We start from the raw sequence: 6,349 nt of genomic DNA on the forward strand, positions 1-6,349 counted from the left end.
TGCATTTTGTTAGCTAAACAACTATCAAACTTGCTCCCAAATTCTTCTAAGAGGTCCAATTTTAAACTTTTTCTCAGAAGATATCGCTCCAACTAGAGTCTCAGAAAGTGTATGCCCTTCATCCAGCAAACTATGCAAATGAATATAACTTGTGCACTAGAATTCCATGCATTCTTCTCTTTTATATAGCTACACTATAACTTCTTGCTCCCCCACCCCCCAGTAGTGTCTCCTAAACCCGTCTATGAGCCTGACACCTATAGGTAGTCATGTTGATCAGTGATATCGAATGGATGTTCATGAATGTAATAGACTGTAGGGGTGAAAGTAGGTGATCTGGTGTAAGTCATTCTGTCATTGTCACACATTTCTCTATGTTTAGCTGTTCAGCTTCACTTGCCAAATGTCTGCTCACTGCACTAATTGGTTTAGGTCCTGTTGTAAGATAAGCAGTAATGATATAGATACCAATATATCTTCGTTGATTTGTCTCTTTGCAGATAATTGTGTTCTCTACAGAGTAATTGAAGACCTTAGATAAGATGGTACTCTGTAGAGAACACAATCATATGCAAAGGGATGAATCAAAGAGGCGAATGGACGAAGATGTATTGGTATCTATACCATTGATATACAGTAGAAACATAAAAGTCCCAAGGACAGTGCCCTGACAGGACTTGCTTTTATCTTTCAACAGAACTCTTTGTGTTCTGGAGGTGAGTTGCATGGTTGTGGATGTTAAATTGTTTACCACCATAATGGGCGAGTTCATGTGACAGTTTATTGTTTGCAACTGTATCAAAATTCTAACAGCACTGAATCAACTTGATAATGAGAGTCCATTGCTTTTAAAATGTCATCGACAAGAAACATTTAATTTAGTTGGGTGTTATATTTAGGAAAACCACGTTTTTATCCATGTTGATTAGGAATAATGATATTGTGAAATGGTACATGATGGAATGAAACATGATGTGCTCCTAAACTTTACAGCAGACAACAGTTAGTGATATATATTGGTCGATAATTGGCAGGAGTATTTCCTTACTGGAATGATGTTGGAGGTAAGCCAGTCAGGTGGTAAGGTGCCCACTAAGTGAATATCACTTGTAATACGGGAGCTATACTTGTTTTGCACAGGTTTTGAGGATCCATGTGGGTATATCATCTGGGCCAGCATTGAGGTTTTTAAATAGGGTTTCAATTCCACTGGTCCGGAGTTAAATGTTATGTTGGACATGGAGGGATACTGGTTGGAAGGCATCACAGGAATGTTGTTATCTTCTCTGATGAACACTGAGAAAAAACTGTTCTCCCGAGTGCTTCCACTTTAGATGATGGTGTGGTTTTCAAACTGCTTCAAGTGGTACCACTGACTGGAATGTTTTATGATATCTATTTATATATATATATATATACCAGTGACCATAATCTCTTTATGATTATAGTGTATTTGTAAAGGAGTTAGCTATCAAACAAGTGTTGACAATGATTTTCATTTAGAGATTTATTGACAGCATTATGTGAAGTGTTGTACTGGATCCAGTCAGAAGGAATTGTGTACGTCTAGCTTTCAATTGTTTTATAATCTCTTTCGTTTCCTCATTTGAGATTTAATGTTTTTGTTCATCCATGGCAGGTATTTGTATGGGTTGATAGTTTTATGGGAACATGTAAATCAATTATGTGCAATAAAATGTTGTTAAGTTGTTCCCAATTATTTTCATCAGAGTATTGATAGGGATCTTGAGAAAGTCACCATGTAGAGAGATCAGCTAGAAGAAGTTACCTTGTAGGGAGTTCAGCTACAAAGAAACCATCATGTAGAGAGTTCAGCTGCAAACAAATCACCCTGTAGAGAGTTCAGCTATGAAAAGTTCACCCTGTAGAGAGTTCAGCTAGAAGAAGGCACCTTGTAGAGAGTTCAGTTACAAAGAAACCATCATGTAGAGAGTACAGCTGCAAACAAATCACTCAGTAGAAAGTTTAGCTACGAATAGATCAACCTGTAGAGAGTTCAGCTACAAACAAGTCATCCTGCAGATAGTTCAGCTACAAACAAGTAACCCTGTAGAGAGATCAGCTAGAAGAAGTTACCTTGTAGGGAGTTCAGCTACAAAGAAACCATCATGTAGAGAGTTCAGCTGCAAACAAATCACCCTGTAGAGAGTTCAGCTATGAAAAGTTCACCCTGTAGAGAGTTCAGCTAGAAGAAGGCACCTTGTAGAGAGTTCAGCTACAAAGAAACCATCATGTAGAGAGTACAGCTGCAAACAAATCACTCAGTAGAAAGTTTAGCTACGAATAGATCAACCTGTAGAGAGTTCAGCTACAAACAAGTCATCCTGTAGAGAGATCAGCTAGAAGGATCACCTTGTAGAGAGTTCAGCTACAAACAAATCACCCTGCAGATAGTTCAGCTACAAACAAGTCACCCTGTAGAGAGATCAGCTAAAAGAAGATATCTTGTAGAGAGTTCAGCTACAAAGAAACCACCATGTAGAGAGTTCAGCTGCAAACAAATCACCTGTAGATAGTTCAGCTAGAAACAAATCATCCTGTAGAGAGATCAGCTAGAAGAGGTCACCTTGTAGAGAGTTCAGCTACAAAGAAACCATCACGTAGAGAGTTCAGCTGCAAACAAATCACCCTGTAGAAAGTTCAGCTACATACAGATCACTTCAGCTAGGAACAAGTGAGAGTTTAGATACAAACAAATCACCCTGCAGATAGTTCAGCTACAACAAGTCACCCTGTAGAGAGATCAGCTAGAAGAAGTTACTTTGTAGAGAGTTCAACTACAAAGAAACCATCATGTAGAGAGTTCAGCTGCAAACAAATTTCCCTGTAGAGAGATCAGCTAGAAGAAGTTACCTTGTAGAGAGTTCAGCTACAAAGAAACCATCATGTACAGAGTTCAGCTGCAAACAAATTACCCTGTAGAGAGATCAGCTAGAAGAAGTTACCTTGTAGAGAGTTCAGCTACAAAGAAACCATCATGTACAGAGTTCAGCTGCAGTTAAATCACCCTTCAGCTATGAAACGTTCACCCTGTAGAGAGTTCAGCTAGAAGAAGTCACCTTGTAGAGAGATCAGCTACAAAGAAACTACCATGTGTAGAGAGTTCAGCTGCACCCTGTAGAGAATTCAGCTACAAACAAATCGCCCTGTAGAAAGATCAACTAGAAGAAGTTACCTTGTAGAGAGTTCAGCTACAAGAAACCATCATGTAGAGAGTTTAGCTGCAAACAAACCACCCTGTAGAGAATTCAGCTACAAACAAATCACCCTGTAGAGAGTTCAGCTAGAAACAAGTCATCCTGTAGAGAGATTAGCTAGAAGGATCAGAGTTCAGCTACAAACAAATCACCTTGCAGATAGTTCAGCTACAAACAAGTCATCCTGTAGAGAGATCACCTAGAAGGATCATGCTGTAGAGAGTTCAGCTACGAACAAATCACCCTGCAGATAGTTCAGCTACAAACAAGTCACCCTGTAGAGAGATCAGTTAGAAACCAGTGACCTGTAGAGAGTTCAGCTACAAAAACAAATCACCCTTTAGAGAGATGAGCCAGACAAAGTAACCCTGTAAAGAGATCAGATAGATACAAATCACCCTGTGGAGAGTTCAGCTACAAAGAAACCACCCTGTAGAGAGACTTCAGCTACTGTGTAAACAAGTTACCCTGTAGAGAGATCGGCTAGAAAAAGGAGAGATCAGCTAGAAACAAATCACCTATAGAGAGTTCATCTACAAGCAAATTACCCTGTAGAGAGTTCAGCTACATTTCAAGTCACCCAGTAGAGACATCAGCTGCACACAAGTTATCTGTAGGGAATAATTGACATGTAATAAATATAGTATTATATAATTTGTACATTTACTGATAAAATCAGAATTAGTTAAAGTATTTAAAATCTTCTTCATCTTTTTCTTCATCTTTTTCTTCTTCCTGTGGTAAAGAAAAAAAAGATAGGTTAAAAAAGACCCAAAGCTGGCCATAGGCTGGCCATAGGCTGGCCATAGGCTGGCTTTGGGGTATACAAATACAAAAAAGAAGTGAAATCTAATTCAAAACAACCAAGCTGCATGTAAAAAAAGAGTGCAGCCCTCAAAAAGGCTATGGTGAAAAAGATGTGAAATCCAAGGTGGCAGCCAAGAAATGGCTGTGATGGTAGGTTAATGGTAAAAATTTTAATAACGACAATTCAGGTGAATTTGGTGCCGCTTGGTCTTGGCACAAAATTCACCTGAATTGCCATTATTAAAATTTTTACCATTCACCCACCATCATAGCCATTTCTTGGCCACCACCTTGGATTTCACATCTTTTTTCACCATAGCCTTTTTGAGGTCCGCACTCTTTTTTTACAGCTTGGCTGTTTTGGATTAGATTAGTTATACCACGGGCACTTGTGCTTTGTCTGTATATATATGCACTTTCCCTCGGGCCTGCGGCCCTCGGGCGTATGCATATATATCAGGCAAAGCACTCATGCCCATGGCATAACTATTACATGCAGATTTCAGGATAGTCAACAACAACCCTCATCATTTATATTTTTGCTAAGTCATTAGTTATTCTGGTAGAAACTTACATAGTTTGCATAACTCCAGTGTGAGAACTAATTATCGAGCACAGTTCTAGACTTTTAATACAGGCTATAGTTGACTATGGCAAACACGTTGTATACAAAAAGTAACTGCTCTTCTGCTTAGGAGTTGTTACCAGTCAGTTTCCTAGAACCACCCCTGGTTACTGCTGCCTAAGGACACATTTTGTGTATATAATATATGCATCATTTTCATTCAAAGGGAAGCACCCAGTCCTCCCCTCCTCCTTCCCCAACACATTCAAATCTGAACCCCCTTCTAGAAAATTCTGGCTATGCCCCCCTGATGTGCTACTTACAAAAATTGATTTACATCATTGCCTCTACTAGTAGAGCAGCATAGCACAAAAATAATTAATTGGCATTTCGTGCACTTCGTGATTCAATTATGGAACTTTCCATACGAATAGTACTCCTTGTGATAACTATTTTGTGACAAAGAGCCATCACAGATTTGACCTCTGGTGACCTTTACAGCCATTTTTTCATTGCAAATTCATCATTTTTTGTCTTTATCTCCCTGAGACATTATTTTGCACTGTTAAAACATGGTTACGAATTAAAGGTCTTGCTGACAGAAACTACTTGACTTTTATTGAAGTCAATAGCTAGATGGTTTATCCCAAAGTTAAGAAAATTTATATTAGCCATGAAATTCTATGAAGTTACCCATTGGTAATTTATACCCCAAGGGCAACAAATTTTATGGCTACTTAAAGTAATCATGATTTTGTGGTGGAATGAGCTATTCACTTCAAACAAAAGTCGTATTGTTTCTTAGATTAACACCTTTAATTTGAAACCGTGTTTTAACAGTGTAAAATAATGCTTCAGGGAGATAAAGACAAAAAATAAATTTTCCAAATATGCAGTGGTGCTATATCAAAAATATAAATGTCACAAGGATTACTATTAATTTTATGTGAAAAGTTCATAATTGTGCATGAAAATGCGCACTATGCCACTCTACTATACTGACCTATATTAGGGTCCGCAATCCGAAAAATCAACTTTTACAAATCGAACCCCCTACCATTGTGGGATGTTCATTGTGGTATCCCATTGCTAGATCCACCATGAAACCGGAGGCACGATTGTTGTCTTCACAGAAATATCGATTTTAGTATTTCGTGAGATGCAAAAATTATTTTTAAAATTTCGTGCTCCACACAAAGAACAGGATAGAACTTGCTGCTTAGCTAGATATTATCTAGAGTTAATGTAGTTAAAAAGTACGCACAGTAATAAGCAAATGATTCACTGGGTTCCCGGCACAGGGTTGCTTTCTCCCAAAAAGCAGAAAACGAAACACAAATTTTCGAATTCAAACTGCCCTACCAGCCAAGACAAGAAAAGCCAACTCTTCCTCATAGTGATGTGATAAGGTTGGATGCATAGTTTGTCTATGCTGTTAGTCTGGAAAGGATCTGAGACTTCTCACCATCTGGGTGAAGAACGTCAAAATTTTCGTGCGCCATTTCAAGGGATTCTCTCAATGGTACCAAGTGCTTTCCAGTACTTCTTATGCCACACTGGTCACTTAATTTTGTTTAGAATGATGATAAATGATGGATCAAAACGTTTGGTAGTAGTAGTAGTTGGTGTTTCTGTAATTTCATATGATTCAGTATACCAGCAGCTCACCAGGAGCTCCACCCAGCTCGAATCAAAAATGAAAGATTTTGTGCTTTTTTCGGTTTGTTTTTGGATGTTTTGCAGCATAATGGTGATGTAG

This window comes from Dysidea avara, chromosome 7, assembly GCF_963678975.1.
Source record: "Dysidea avara chromosome 7, odDysAvar1.4, whole genome shotgun sequence".
NCBI classification, from domain to species: Eukaryota; Metazoa; Porifera; class Demospongiae; order Dictyoceratida; family Dysideidae; genus Dysidea; species Dysidea avara.